Source organism: Anolis carolinensis, chromosome 2 (genome assembly GCF_035594765.1).
Source record: "Anolis carolinensis isolate JA03-04 chromosome 2, rAnoCar3.1.pri, whole genome shotgun sequence".
NCBI classification, from domain to species: Eukaryota; Metazoa; Chordata; class Lepidosauria; order Squamata; family Dactyloidae; genus Anolis; species Anolis carolinensis.
In genome coordinates, this window is record NC_085842.1 from 39,027,024 (window position 1) to 39,041,925 (window position 14,902).

The window sequence follows — 14,902 nt, forward strand, 5'->3', positions numbered from 1 at the left end:
CACATGTTTGTGAACAGAAGGTCACATTTTAATCTCTGGAATTTGGATGTAGGTCTAGGAAAGAAGCTTATATGACACTCCAGACGACTCCTGCAGAACTGCATGGACACCCATGCATGTTCTATTACTAAGGTGGACAAAGTTGTTACTCTACACCACTCCTTAGTCCAGGAAAGTGCATGAAATTATGGGAGTTGCCATCCAATATTTAGAAAGCCACATTCTTCTGTGCAATAGATACAAGATCTCTGACTGAAATGCAGTGTGGCATAGTGCTTTGAGGTTTGGACTACGACTCTAGAGACCATGGTTCAAATTCTTACTCAGCCATGAAACCTCCTCTCTCAGTCTCAGAGAAAGGCAATGGCAACCCCCCTCTGAACAAATCTTGCCAAGGAAACCCCATGATAGGTTTGCCTCGTGACTGTTATAAATCAGAAATGACTTGAAGGCACATAGCAACAATAAAATGCAATGCTGTTATGTTGAATTATCTGGTGTTCTGCAAAATTGTGTGGAGTAAGTTAGCTAAGTGGTGATTTCTTGTTTTTTTCCTCTTGCTATTCCCATATTCTGCCCAATCCATTTTCATAATAGTTGCAGCTCCTTTAGTAACCTATTCCAAAGCATGAAGGAAACAGTAATGGCTGAAAGACAATTTTCAATATGCAAAAATGCAGTAATAGTCACAAAATATTAAACACGGCTTCCTGGAAGGGCATTAATCTCTATAAGAATTTCTTCTATAAGAGAAAAATGTAAATTAACTCCATTTTGAATTGTTTAAACAGTAGTAGCTTACACCTTCAATGCAATGGGATGAGTTGATTGATTTTACTGTGATAATGTATTGATGATGTGAATTATGTTTTCCTTTGATATTAATGTATCTGTATTTATTGTACCGTATGTATTGTTACATTATGAGTGCTTTGTAAGCCGTCCCAAGTCCCTTTTGGGAGATGGTGGCGGGGTAGAAATAAAGTTGTTTTATTATTATTATTATTATTATTATTATTATTATTATTATTATTATTATTGATCCACTCTGGGTTTTAGTCTAAACCAGACCTTTCCAAACATTTCATATTGGTGACACGTTTTTTAGACATGCCTCATTTCACGACACAGTAATTATGTTTTACCAGCAAACCAAAGAGTAAACAAACCCTTATAAGAGACACATACATAAATTGTAATAACAAAATGTATGGGGACACAACATGTATCATGCAAATCTTTCATTTATATATATTTAAATATCTGATTCATTACTTAATTCATACCCAGAAGTTTTTTCTGTTACGTTTGTGTGACCCATGTACGCACTGCAACCAACACACTAATGTATCACAACACACAGTTTGGAAGGCTTTGGTCTAAGCTCTTAAAGAGCTATCCAGTGTGCTGAACCCTATCCTGAAAATAGGAACAATTAAACCTCTGTAGGGCTATACAGTGTTATGTTCTAGGACCACCCGCGATAAGTGAAAATCTGCAAAGTAGGGATGCTATTATTATTTGAATATTTAATATTTATTTATTTACTCAATTGCTGCTTCTCCTCAGGGTTGCCTTCTTGCTTCATGCCTGGCATGTTCCTCTGGCTGCTTCTTCTCTTGCAGCCAGGGAAAAAGGTCAGTGAGCAAGCAAGCGAGCGAGGGAGGGAGAGTGGGTGGGTGAGAGAGTGAGGCCAGGCGGCAGGAGCCTGGAAGAGGTGGCCAGGTGCTTCTGCCACCGCTCCACCGGGCCATGTTGGAAATGTGGAGGACTTGGAAGAGGGGGCAGGACTCGTGGAGGACTGGGCGGGCAGAGTGGCATTCCTTTCTCCCTGGCTGCAGGAGCAGAGGCAGCCAGAGGAACATGCCAGGCACGAAGCAAGGGGGCAGCCCTGAGGAGAAGCGGCGGGGGGGGGGGATAAATAAATAAATAATTTCCCCGCGAAAGAGCGAGTCTGCGATAAGTGAACCGTGAAGTAGCGAGAGAACACTGTATATACACTGACACATTTATTGCCATGGTTTAATACTATAGAATTCTGAAATTTGTAGTTTTGTAAAATATTTACCTTCTCTATTGTGACAACAGAAATAGTGTCAATCTGCTATAATGCTACAGTGTGGATGGTCTCTAGATTTTAGACTGAATTTTAAAGGAGATGTTCATTATACAGATTTTATCTACCAAACAAGTTCCGTAGCTTAGATAGTCTCTTTAAATTTAAGACTTAAGCCCATAGTGGATTCGCTGCTTCACTGATGTAGGAACTGTCACTGAGTTTAATATTTTGCCATGTTCCACAGTGATGAAAAGATATAACAGTGATCAGAAACAGAGAAAACAAAAGGTATGCTGGTTGAAATGACTGTTTATATCTCCATAGACTTTAGCTTTTGAAACCAGAAATGAACATTATTGTTGAATGTGTCTTCCTCGCTCTTTTGTCCTCTCCTTCTGACGTGTTCCACCTTCAGGATACATATTTTAACTTCTGTTAACAAGCCAGCATCTGGAGCAAGCCAAACATGTTTATATAAACCATATAAGCAGCATTTGGACAGTTCCCCAGTTCATGTGCAACAAGAATACCAGGATTAATATGAGTCAAGATATTTGCGCTGAAGCTGGCACATGAATGGGAATGTATTTAGTCCCAGTTCTTATTCACATGTTCATATAATAATACACTTTATTTATATTCTGTTTTATCTCCTCGGAGAGACTCCAAGCGGATTACAGTATACACATATAAAGCAAACATTCAATGCCTTTTAGACAGTGAACAACAACGACATACAATACACAGACGAAGGTAAAGGCCTCCCCTTTCATCTCCAGCGTCTGGAGGCAATGCTCAACTCCAGCCATGGGGAGGTGCTCTTGTTCCATCTGTCCATGCCAAGGAGTCTGTTGTCCGTAGACATCTCCAGTCGTGTTGCCGGCATGTTTGCATGTGGCACCCTTTTACCTTCCTGCCAAGGCGGTACCTGTTGATCTACTCATATTGCATGCATTCAAACTGCTAGGTTGGAAGAGCTAGGGCTAATAGCAGGAGCCCCCCCCCCCACTCGCGGCTTTAAACTGCCAACTCTCCAGTCAGCAGATAGGATATAGGATTGTGGCTAAGCATGAGACTCCATAAACTGTAGTTATGAAGCTTTGAATGACTGCAGAAAAGGGGACACTGAAACATTAGTACTAGAATGGTTGTTGGAGAGAATGCACACTTTGAAGCTAAACAAAGAGTGAGGAAGAAACCCTGAAAGTCTATCCAGCTGAATCCTGGTGGTTCTGCAACTTCTTTGCTTTCCTTCAAGAAAATCATGCCACACGCAGAAGCCTATTTATTTAAGCAGCAGTGTGCTACATCTTTCAATACCACCAACAGGGTAGCTGGAAAAATTGCACACTGGGGGGTAACATTTTATCAGGATGAAGCCTAAATTATAAAAACCAGCATCAGCAATACAGTGCATTCCCAATACTCATTGAGGGAGGGACGGAACTCAAATATGGTTGTATTTTGGTGCCAGTACAATCTGCCCAAAATAAAAAAGAGAAAGACCAGCTATTTCCCTTAAAATTTGACCAAACAGCTATTTTGCTGAAAATGGGGGGAAAAACAAAAGGGGTATGTAATTAGTTACATTTTCGTTGTCATCAAACAGTAGTCCTACAGATATGAAAACAGGGTTTGGCGCTAAGAAACTGCAGGGCGGAAAAGAGGCTCTTATAATATATCTGTGTCTCGGAAAAGCATTACTTTGGCAACTCCAAAAGCCATGTAATCTCCATAATAGTTTACAGAACACAGCAGGCCAATTTCTGCAATGTACTAAGCACACAAGGTGGATGAGAACAGCAGATTGTGGCCTCCAGAACATGAGATGAAAGGTGGTTGTTGGATGAATGTTACCGATAACTGGTATTTTGATCGCGCAACTACTAGTTTAGAATAATAATAATAATAATCCTCTGTGAAAAGATTATACAGAGACGATAAAATAGAACACAGAATTAAATCCAGGGAGAAAAATGCATGGGGAATGGGTGTTTTAATATATTATTTTAGCTGGAAATCCCTAGATGATTTTAATCATAAAGGTTACATGAGGCTTCCTGAGACTTTGATAAAAGTCCTGAATGCAGGGATGAGTGTTTGGCACCAATCTGGTGAGGTGGGAGGAACAAAAGAATTTACAAAGCATAATAGAAGTTATGCCTAATCCAAAAATATATCTCAATGAAAATGTGTTAGACAGAGGCAGCTTCTAAGATGGAATCTGGATCTAAAATTCCTATATGGGGTATTTTCAATCTTACAGTGTCTAGTTCTTCTGGACTAGAGTAAAATAATAATAATAATAATAATAATAATAATAATAATAATAATAATAATAATAACAACAACAACAACAACAACAACAACAACAACAACAACAATATTTTTATACCCCTGCTCCATCTCCCTGAAGGGACTCGGGTGGCTTACATGGGGCCAAGCCCAGCTGATTAAAATCATTGTAAGTAAACACATTCAAATAAAATACAGATCCCTGTAGAACATAATAAAATAACAATCACATCAAAAGTAACACAAATAGTTAAAAACCCAAGCAAGCTCATAAAAGCGAACTGGGCTGGTAAAAGTGCATAGAGTGAAGATTGTAAACTAGAGAGTGAAGTAGGTAGCCAAACTGCTACAATTGGTAAGGGACTTGGGATAAGGTAAACATAGGAGCTATTTCCAGCTGAAGGAGTAGAATAAAGTGCAACAGATATGGTACTGATCACAAGGACAAGCCCTGTCAAGAGGGCGAGGAATCATTCACCAAAGGTCTGCTGGAAAAGCCAGGTTTTTAGCTTTTCCTAAAAAGTACCCAAAGGAATTGTCTGGAGTATATTTGCAAATGGTATTAGCCTACAGATGTATCGCAATAATTTGTACAGCGGTGTTATGTGTCCACTAAAAAAGCCAATGTGAGGGTGCATTAATAGTATAGTGTCTAGATTAGACCTACATAACATGGCAATAGGTGGTGCCAAAATTAAAATAAGCTAATTTTCTATGAACTGTAGATAGATTTTTAGTGCCTCACTTTCCAAGTAAAGGTTTTGCAAATAAACTATATTATAACTGTTTTGCAAATAAATCATATTATAACATAACTTGCGAGGCACAAATTATGCATGGGCAAAGCACTTATTACATCTGCACTTTCATTCACATCCTCTACATTTTTCACAGGCCACATAAAATCCTTTGGAGAGCCACATGTCATGCAGATCTGGTCTACACTGACAGAAGTAACAGTCCCACTCTATTCTGCTTTGGTCAGACATCACCTGGAAATACTGGGTCCAGTTCTGGGCACCACAATTCAAGAATGACAAGCTGGGATGTGTCTAGAGAACTGTAAACAAAATTATCAAAGTTATGGAAACGAAGCCCTATGAGGAGTGGCTTAGGAAGCTGTGTTTGTTTAACTTGTACAAAAGGCTGAGAGGAGACATGATAGTCATGTTTAAATATGTGAACTGTTGCCGCATTGGGCAAGCTTATTTTCTTCTTCTCCGGAAACTAGGGACCTCATCAGGAAGTCTTTGGGCTCCAGGCACATGATGTAAGGGCACTTCCAGTGAGACGCAGTTGCACCCTGTTTTCTAAGCACATGGAAACAAAGCCCAAAGACCATCTTCAGAAGTTGGGTGTTACCTGACTCTAAGAAGCAGAATGTGGAGAAAAGTGTGGTGAAGATGGGGAAAGGAGCAGTAAGCATATGGGATGGCTGGTCATCCCTGAAGACTAGGAAAGACTGGAGATATTAGACAGTTCCCTCAGCTTCCCCCAGTTTCCTCCTGTCTGTCCAATGACATCCTAGAACAAAGAGCAATAGATTCAAACCATTGGAAAAGAAATTCCACCTGAATATTAGAAAGGATTTTCTGACTGGTTAAAGTTGTTCAACAGTGGAATGTGCTGCCTCCTAAAGCATGGTAGAGTCTCCTTCTCTGGAGGTTTTTAAGCAAAGGTTGAATGGCCGTCTTTTGTCTGTACCTGAATGGCAGAATGGGGTTGGATTGGATGACTCTTGTGGTCTCTTCCAACTCTGTGACTCTATGTATATTTTGGATGTTTCAGAATTATTTTAAAAATCATTATTATATTGGCAATCAACAATTTACATATAATTAATTACAGTTGTATACTCTGCGTTTATTCTGTAGGTTCAGAATTGCTCCCTGTTTTAACAAAAATGAAGAAAAAGATGCTGGCTCCATTGGAATCTGTTCTTCAGACTTCATATTTTAGTGCCGAACAATTCACAACGATCGAGTAAATGTGCAGGAAAACAGCTATCTCTTAACTTCATTCTCTTCTTCTCAAATGAACATTTTAAAATATATCCCCCAACATATATCTTCCTCCTCATCCTAATAATCCAAGCTAGAAACATCCTTTAATCCCCAATTTAATATCTTCATCACTGTATACATTTCACAGTATCTCCTAACAAAGCAGTAAGTCACTACAACTTTTTCTGGCATCATCCACTTTAGCAGGCACTTACAAACGTAGAATAATCTTCCACAGTAATTATCATACATATAATCCTAGCTGCTCAGGGAGACTATTAGATCACAACAGTTGACCTGAACAAACTAGTATTGGTTTCCTTAAGAAAAAATTGAAGTTCATTGCCAAACAGAGGAGCCCTTATTTGAACTCTGAAATGATTCTGGTAGATAAAAGCTTGTTGTGCTTTTTGGCTTCAACTTTGGAAAAAGGTCAAATGGCCTCCTTCACATGAGAATGATGGTATTCCACGTGAAGCCGGGACACGCTGTGATTTCTTCCATTCCTCATTGAAGGATGTCAGAAAACCTGATGTACATAAGGCCTTCTAAATTATATTAAATGTGCTCAGTGGCTCTTAAAACCATTTTAGCATAACCTGCAAAATAATTGTAACCTTTTCTTTGGCACTGCTAGTTAATATCTCATGTTAAATACTTTTCCTAATGCTGTGACGGTGAATTAAGTTAATACATCACTGCAAAAGCTCTCATTCAGGGTGATGTATTATTTGAAGGGGAATTAGCTAGAAGGATCGATGCATACCCATTATTCTATTTAACGTAATCATTTGAGAAGCCATTAGGATTTTCTCCTACCTTTGGAAACAGTGCAGTCCATAAAACAGTGTGAACACAGTTGAATGAACATGCTTGCATAACGACGAAAGCTTGGGGCCTTTTCAACCTTTCTTACTCTTAACCCAAATGTGTTCCTCTTGCTTGATTCAGGCTTGTTAGCAGCTGAAAGCTGAAGGAATCAAGCATCCCATCTGTGATGCAGTGGCATTTGGCTTTGAGTCACTGAAAGCGAAATTATTGTTGTGACAGCAGCTTAATATATACCCAATACATCATTATTGTTTGTTTGTTTGTTTGCCATTGCTTTTGACAATAGTTGTAAAATAGCTACAGGTTCACTTTATGATCTGACATCTATTTGGATCACTCTTCTTGTTTCTCCTCTTTCTCCTAGAAAAGTAAAAATGTTTAATTACTGTATCAATTGCTTTGCTTTGAGATAACACCAGGAACAACCATAACTATTTCTCCATTCAGTGTCATGGGTTACTTCTATAGTTCATGTTCACTGTAGAATTAATGCAGTTCGACACCACTTTAACTGCTATGTTTCAATGTTATGGAACCCTAGGGATGGAAGTTTGATGAGATACCAGCACACTCTTTGACAAAGAAGGCTAAAGACCTTGTAAAACTTCAACCCTTGTGATTCCATAGAATTGTGTTATGGCAGTTGAAATGGCATTAATTCATGCACCTGTCATTTCAACAAAGGGTGCATGTTCACTGTAGAGTTAACTGCCATGTGTCAGTGCTATGAAATAGTGGGAATTGTAGTTTTGCAAAGTCTTTAGCCTTCTCTTCCAGAGGGCTGATGCTTCACTATACTATAAAACCCATCATTCAATCAGTAAGAGTTTGATCAAAAATATTGTCTGTGGCTCAAAAATCATGTTCTCTTTCATAGGTTTTTTTTCTCTTGTGAGAAAAGTAGATTGTTCCATTTCTTTACAAAATCAGTATGGCTAGATAATTGGTTGCATGTTAACAACATGTTACAAGGATGCTAGCCTTGCTAGGATGAAGATGGACACTTGGTAGATTATGATTCTTTATGTTGTCGAAGGCTTTCATGGCCGGGATCACAGGGTTGTTGTATGTCTTTCGGGCTGTGTGGCCATGTTCCAGAAGCATTCTCTCCTGACGTTTCGCCCACATCTATGGCAGGCATCCTCAGAGGTTGTGACCTCTGAGGATGCCTGCCATAGATGTGGGCGAAACGTCAGGAGAGAATGCTTCTGGAACATGGCCACACAGCCCGAAAGACATACAACAACCCTATGATTCTTTAACTTTGTAGGCAATTTTTGCCCCAGGCTCCAGTTGATGGATTTGGGGATTCTATTGAAAATTAAAATAGGTACTGCAACACTGCAGTGTACTGAACAGCAATGGTTTGAACCCTTGCTTCATCAGCAGCAAACTGCTCTGATTATTGTTACTGGCATTTAACACTGGAGTCAATGATTTCAGATTGACAATGAAAATGTGAATGTGTCCCTTTTACAACCATCCCATTTACTGTGGATAAATTAAATCTTTATTACACTACTTAGCGCCTCTTATTGATATAAACTGTAGAAAGTTAATTTACTCCTGAGTCTGTAGACATGAGAGGATAACTGAAAAGGGATATTTTGCATTGCTTCGTTCATTGCACTTCCCATGTGGAGGGGCTTTCAAATGGCAGCTTTTCACATGTTCTGCCATGTTTGAGGTCAAGAATTGCAGACAAATTGGACACACTGTGAGACTGAGAACGAGAAGGAGCTGGACGAAGAAATTAAACCTTGAAAGAAATTTGGATTTGAGTCTTTTCAGTGGAAAACACGTGTACAATGACTGAGTTCAGAGCAGAATCAAGGACTTTCAGTTTTCCCATAATATTTCTGAAGAAGATAATAAGCTATCTCAAAATGAAAATATTCTAGAAAGCAGACATTTTCTAACCAAGTGAAGTTCTACTAATGGATTGCTTCCTTTGCTTAAGAGTCCCTGATTTATATTATCTGATGATATTGAAGTCATTGCCAAAGGAATTGTGCTCTTGACTAAAGCTTTGCATCCTTTATCAACTGTGATTCTCCTAGCCATCTTTCCATGGATTACTATTTCAGGTCAGAGTACATACTGTGAATTGTAGAGCATGTATCCTTTGTGGCACAGGATCTATAAAGCTTATTTTGCATGCAGCTGAAATATGTGGTTACAAAATCTTATTAAGCCAGAAAAAATTACTAAATGGAGTTTTATCTCTTAGTCTAATTTATTTTGAGACTAAATCACAGCTTCGAATTCCTTGGAGAAGTGAACAAATAAACATGCAAACAGATATCTTCGGTACGGTTTAAATTGTTACTTTGTGAAAATATCGAGTAAGTGTAGAGTTCTCAAAGGATAATCTCTGAGTATTAGTGCTGAGATGCTACAGAAGCAGCTGGCTTTATCCAATTCTTGGCATGCCAGTTGTCTTGGCTGTTATACTTAGCAGATGGGTAAGATTTGAAAGATTGAAGATTATTGGTTTCCAAGTCAAGGGCCAAAAGTTGCACGGTGGGGGAAAAAGAGTAAATTATAATTTGCTTTGGAGGAGGAGAGGCTTGAGGAGAGGCACTGCAAAAACATAGCAATTCATTTTAGATTTCAGTAGACTAGGTGATGTGTGTAACTTGTCTCTTTGGAAAGGCTTTTTAATACTGTACTGGAGGTCATTTAATGAGCTTGCAAGCAATTGCTTCAAGTTCATTACTTCCTGAAAGCAGCTAGAATTTTGGGGATAGGAATAGGAAGGAAAATGGGCATTTCATGCCCAATTGGTGAAGAACTAGCTCTGTCACAGGTTCTGGCTTGGCTTTAAACTGAGCAAAGCTCCGGTCCCACAGCTGGGAAACATTGGAAAGAGAGAAAAGTTGGTGAATAGGTTAATTGTGGATCTCAGAGATAACTAACCAACCATTCTGGTTTCACACCACTTTAACTGCCATGGACCAATGCTATGGAATCACAGGAGTTGTAGTTTTACAAGGTCTTTAGCCTTCTCTACCAAAGAGGGTTGGAGGTTCATCAAATTACAATTTCTAGGATATCATAGCATTGAACCACAGGAGTTGTAGTGGTGTCAAACTGCATTAGTTCTGCAATGTAAACAACCCAGAGTAAGGTGACTGCCTCAAATATTGTGGGAGGGGAAAGCATAAGCAATCTTTAAATAATTCCTTCTAGGTCTTCTGTTGTAGTGAGAAGATACGTTAGCCACATAGCCTATCCTCCACCCCATAAATCGCCTGCTGCCTTCCAATGTTGTTCCAATGTTGTTGAAAAACTGTTCCATTCCTTATGTTGGACTAAGATTCAGGGACCAGACCCATCAGCTTCTTTATGTGGAACAGGGAAGATGGAATGCTATCTTGTCCTTTGCCAGCATAATGCCTTGAGCTTGACCCCACATGTGACAGTACTTCCTTTTCCATTCCCATTTTCTTGAGCTTCCATTTTCTGGACTGTGGCTAACTCAAAGGAACAGGCATGGGAATGTGTAGGTACATGTGTGTGTGTGTGTGTTTTACACCTATGCCTTATCAGTAACTCACAGCTTCCACCTTCTCTTCCTGATTGCACTAGAGATATCTCAGGATATCTGCATAGTTTGAGATTGTTTTATATAACTAAATTAATTCTTACATAACTCTTCTTCCTCCCCACCCTAGCTTAAAAGAAAGCTCACACTCCACCAAACAACAACATAATAGCCTTGTCTTCAGGACAAATCATTTTTATTTGGCATGTGCTTTCATGGAGTGCTGCCCGCTTCCTCAGATCCATGTCATTTTGCTGTGTTACTTGGTAGAACACCACGTTTCAGTAGAATTGAGTCAGGGTGCTTCATGCCAGAGCTAGGACTGCTGGTGCCTTTCGAGTGATAGACGTTTCCTCTAGATCCCACCCTTCACAGTGGCAAGCACAGAACAAATCTTTCTCCATATTGGCAGCCATGCTGTTCAGTGCCCCAATCCCCCAAAAACCGTGTACATGAAATGTGTTGAACACTGGCTTTTCACCAAACAAAAATCTAGCCTTTCCAGCAAACTTTTCAGATTTTTGTTTTAGTGGTTGTAGTATAATTAGGCATATTTAACAACCATATCTATATTAGCCATATTCCTCTGTGTGTTTGTGGTTCTGCATCCAGTGATTCATATCAGTTAAAGATACCTCTAATTTTGTCCCCCCTGTTGAGATTGCCCAGATAGTCTCTCTAAAATAATGCATTATGCCCTCTTTTGCAGTATAGTAATGTGGCCAGTTAAGCTTATAATAAGGTTCTTAAGTTGTGAGTTGTAAATTGGGTGCCTCTTTGTATGCAGCACATTAAGTGCTGGCTGTTCGCTCTTCCTAAGTCAATTGTGTGTTCACTGGGGAGCAAATACAGCAAGAAAAGGGGATAAACAAAGAGATTTCACTTGTTTGATTTACCTTTGTACATTTACCCTAAGGTGAAAAAGTCTTGTTAGCACTGGAAACAGCGTAACAGTACTCAAACCATAAGGCTATATTTGCTTATACTTTTTTTACTATGAGGAAAGTGGTGGTTACTTATCTGCCTCCTTTAAGAAGATTAAAGACACCGTAGAATTAAAAGCATAGAAGCAAATTATAATTTTCCTGTGAATCATTTTTTTCCTTTCTTTTTCTACTGAAGTTGGGCTTTGGTGGTGAACTACATTGTTGCAATTCCACTCTTGAATGCATTTGCTGAGCAAAGGATGATGAATAATAATCATTTTTGTGCATAACCACTACTCTGTTTGTCAGGTGTGCAGCTGGCTGCTCATAGTAATAAGTGAATCTGAAACAAGTAATGGATATGGGGCAGAGATTTGTATTATAATAACGTTTTATGTATGCGTTATTGAACAGAAAAATCTGAGCCTCTCACACACAGTAGTCCCAGAAAAATAGCGATTTCCTAGCAATTATGGGCATTTCATTCAAAGGGAAATGCACAAAAGGTATAAACGATGCAGACAAATGACTTCTTTCCTGAATATAGGCATCACAAGGAGAAAAGTACAGAATGAACTGACTTGTGATGGAAACTCTCCCAGTACAGTTCCTATGGGCTGCAAATAGCTTCCAAAAGTATGTAAAGATGACAGCTTGGCATGAAGGGTTTTCAAAATATTGGTCACTTTAAAATCTTACTCTGTAACAGTCTGCTCAATGTAAACATTTCCTGCAACTGTGGAAGACAAGCCTACCCGTATTTTCGGTATGTTTATTTGACACTCAGGTGAGTATTCATTTCTCTTAGACTTCAGCTTCCTACTTTTTGTTTGTATAGGTTTGCCACACGTCAACATAAGTGAGAAAAACACTCTTTGAAAACAAGAAAATGAGTGTGAAAACTACAGAAGTAACTAAGCTAGTTGTAAGCTGCGTCTAACACTAGTTCTCATTCTGTTTTCTGCTTTCTTTCTTTAAAAGGTAAAAATTCAAGGCCATAATGAGGAAGAAACAATGACATTAATGGTTTTGTCAACATTCTGTAGTCAACCTGGCTGAACTACATATTACACTTATTATGAATTAACAAATTTGCTATTTTTCTAAAGAAAATCTGCTTCAGAAGGAAAAATTCTTACTGAAGAAGCAGAGGGAGAGAGACTGGGACAAGAGAGATTCACTCTTGTTTTTCCATTATCTGTATTGCCTTTTTTTCTGGACATCATTTTAATTCTTCAAGGGTTCCAGATATGCCTTGTGTCTTAAATTTAGGAGTGATTCAGATATAGATAGATAGATAGATAGATAGATAGATAGATAGATAGATAGAGATATAGATACTCCGTTTCCCCTAAAATAAGACATCCCCAGAAAATAAGACCTAGTAGAGGTTTTGCTGAATTGCTAAATATAAGGCCTCCCCCCGAAAGTAAGACTTAGCAAAGTTTTTGTTTGGAAGCATGCCTGCTGAACAGAACACCAGAGCATGCAGGATTGGTAAATGTACGTACCATAGAGTGTTGTACATGGAAATAATGGTAGTAACAAGAAATTCTTGATAGCATTCACAGTTTGACTGGTTATGCTGGTTTGTGATGACAACTACTGTACAGTATATAATAACTGTTCATTTTTTTGTTCAACAATAAATGTGAATTCTTCTTCATGGAAAAATAAGACATACCCTGAAAATAAGACCTAGCGCATCTTTGGGAGCAAAAATTAATATAAGACACTGTCTTATTTTCGGGGAAACACGGTATGTCTGAATATATATGTCTGAATCACCTTCGGGAAAAAGAAGGTTGGGAAGGTATTATTATAATGAAAACAGAAAAGGTAGGGCAACAAGAGTTCAAAGCTCCCAAAGTTGTTTACTTTTTAAAAAGTAGGTAGAGTTTCTGCATTCATTCATGTGTTTGTGTTTAGTGTATATTTTATCCCTGCGTAGATAACACAGGGACAAAATAAGTCCCTGTGTTATCTACATAAGTTTTGAGGAAATCAATGTGTTCTCGAAGGCTCGAATCATAAGGTTGTTGTGTGATTTCCGGGCTGTATGGTCATGTTCCAGAAGCATTCTCTCCTGATGTTTTGCCCACATCTATGGCAGGCATCCTCGGAGATATGCCTGCCATAGATGTGGGTGAAATGTCAGGAGATAATACTTCTGGAACATGGCCATACAGCCCAGAAAACACACTACAACCCTTTGAGGAAATCAGTTTAGGTACCTTCTGACTCTTGCTGAAATTATTTATATACGAGTTTGAAGAACTCGTAGTTTGCATTTGAAGCAAATGCATGAGACTAACCTTTCATTGGTTGCTTTTAAATCAGGACTTGCTGGAGTTCTGCTGGCCAATTTGTTGTTTTGTTTTAGAATCTACACCAATCCATAGTGTAGATTTATCGTAATTCTGGTGCACATTATCTATATAGTGTATGGATCTTAAAATGAAGTGGGTCATTTATTTTGGTCCCCACAGATATCTGAATTCTAGTACAAAACAGAGTAGATATCTTAAAACAAAAGTCTGTTTTGGCACCGAACTATTGCTGCAACTTGAGGGCTGACAAAGGACTTTTATAGCAAAGTGCTGCATGTGAACAGCCAGCTACAAAAATCTTAATTAAATTCCTCTGAAATTGCTGCATTGTTGATTTATCTTGGATCATCACTGATTTTTATGTATTCCATGCTATATAATGCTGTGCTCTAGTTCAATGAAACTGGAGCACTAAGGTATTGTGAAAGGACAGATATGTGCCCTATTAATTCAGAAGATCAAATAAATACAATTCATACAATGCTGTTAGACCTTTCCTTGTAATCCAGCAGCTCAATTGACTTCAGCTGAACTCTCTGTTATATTCCTTCTAAGACGCCTATCTGGAAAAAAAGGGACTCTTCTTTGATAACTTGATATTTCTATATTTATCCAGGACATTTTTATCTGTAGCAGTGAAAGCAGTAAGTGCAGAGCTATCAACTCTTCCCACCCTGGGTTATGATGATATGCCTAATGTTTTAATGCCTTCTGAGGATTTCTTTTTGATTTAACCTCTTTCAGTTGTTTTATTACATTATAAATCTTATGTGTTCATTGTTTGGGGAGGACCGGCTTTAAATGTAAGCTAGGTAAGAACCAAGCCACTTGCTAGATAACATCTTTCTTTCTCCTCTCCTTTAGAAGATTCAATTGAGACACTGCTTTAGTTTAGTGCCAGATATAACCAA

The 14,902-nt window shown here is 38.6% G+C and overlaps 1 protein-coding gene across 3 annotated transcripts in view; it reads left to right on the top strand.

Annotated features, from left to right (window-relative positions):
* Window positions 1-14,902, top strand: part of ptprg (protein tyrosine phosphatase receptor type G) — a 746,780-nt gene that overhangs the window by 543,351 nt on the left and 188,527 nt on the right. The window lies entirely within an intron of this gene.